Source organism: Penaeus monodon, chromosome 28 (genome assembly GCF_015228065.2).
Source record: "Penaeus monodon isolate SGIC_2016 chromosome 28, NSTDA_Pmon_1, whole genome shotgun sequence".
Classification (NCBI taxonomy): domain Eukaryota; kingdom Metazoa; phylum Arthropoda; class Malacostraca; order Decapoda; family Penaeidae; genus Penaeus; species Penaeus monodon.
Window position 1 is genome coordinate 35265863 of NC_051413.1, and position 713 is coordinate 35266575.

Here is a 713-nt window from a genome sequence, read left to right on the forward strand (position 1 = left end):
ATCTCAAGTATGTTTTCTGTTTTTCTGCTCAAAAGTGGCACTTAAAAATGCTACAGGACATAGTGATCTTGGCTCATGCAAAAGCAACAGGTGAAAGAGCACCTGCATGTGCCAGCTAATAGCCTGCAAAAGTTTTTTTCATAGTTCGTCATCTTCTAATGGAGCTCAGACAAAGGATTCCAAGCAATAGAGTTTGAGAACATGATGTAAAGAGGTCAAACACAAATCTTCCAGAATATTCATGACACAATAACAAAGACAGCCTCAAGGCCTACCAACTACAGAACATAAAAATAAAATAATAGTATGAAGTAAATAAGTTTACCTGACTCCTTGGGTTTTACTGGTCAACATTTCCTAATGCACTTTTGATCGTTCAAGTTTTCTACTTTAAAGCTAGTCTAGCATGGACTATGCTTAACACAGTCACCTCAACATCAACATTCTTGCACCCTTGGAGACATCTGTTAAGTGAAATGGGTTAAGCAGACCTGGATATTACACAAGAGAGACAACCAAAGCTTGAGGAGAGTCTTGAAATTCAACTTCACCTCAGCTGGTTACAATAGAATGACCCATTATGATTCATACATCATATATGACTTACACTTATTGGCATAGTAGTAGTAGAGCTGACGTTACTCTGGGCATGTAGTTCACTCCCACAAAAGACAAATACTACAGACAACACTGGCATAAAAAGTAATGTTTAT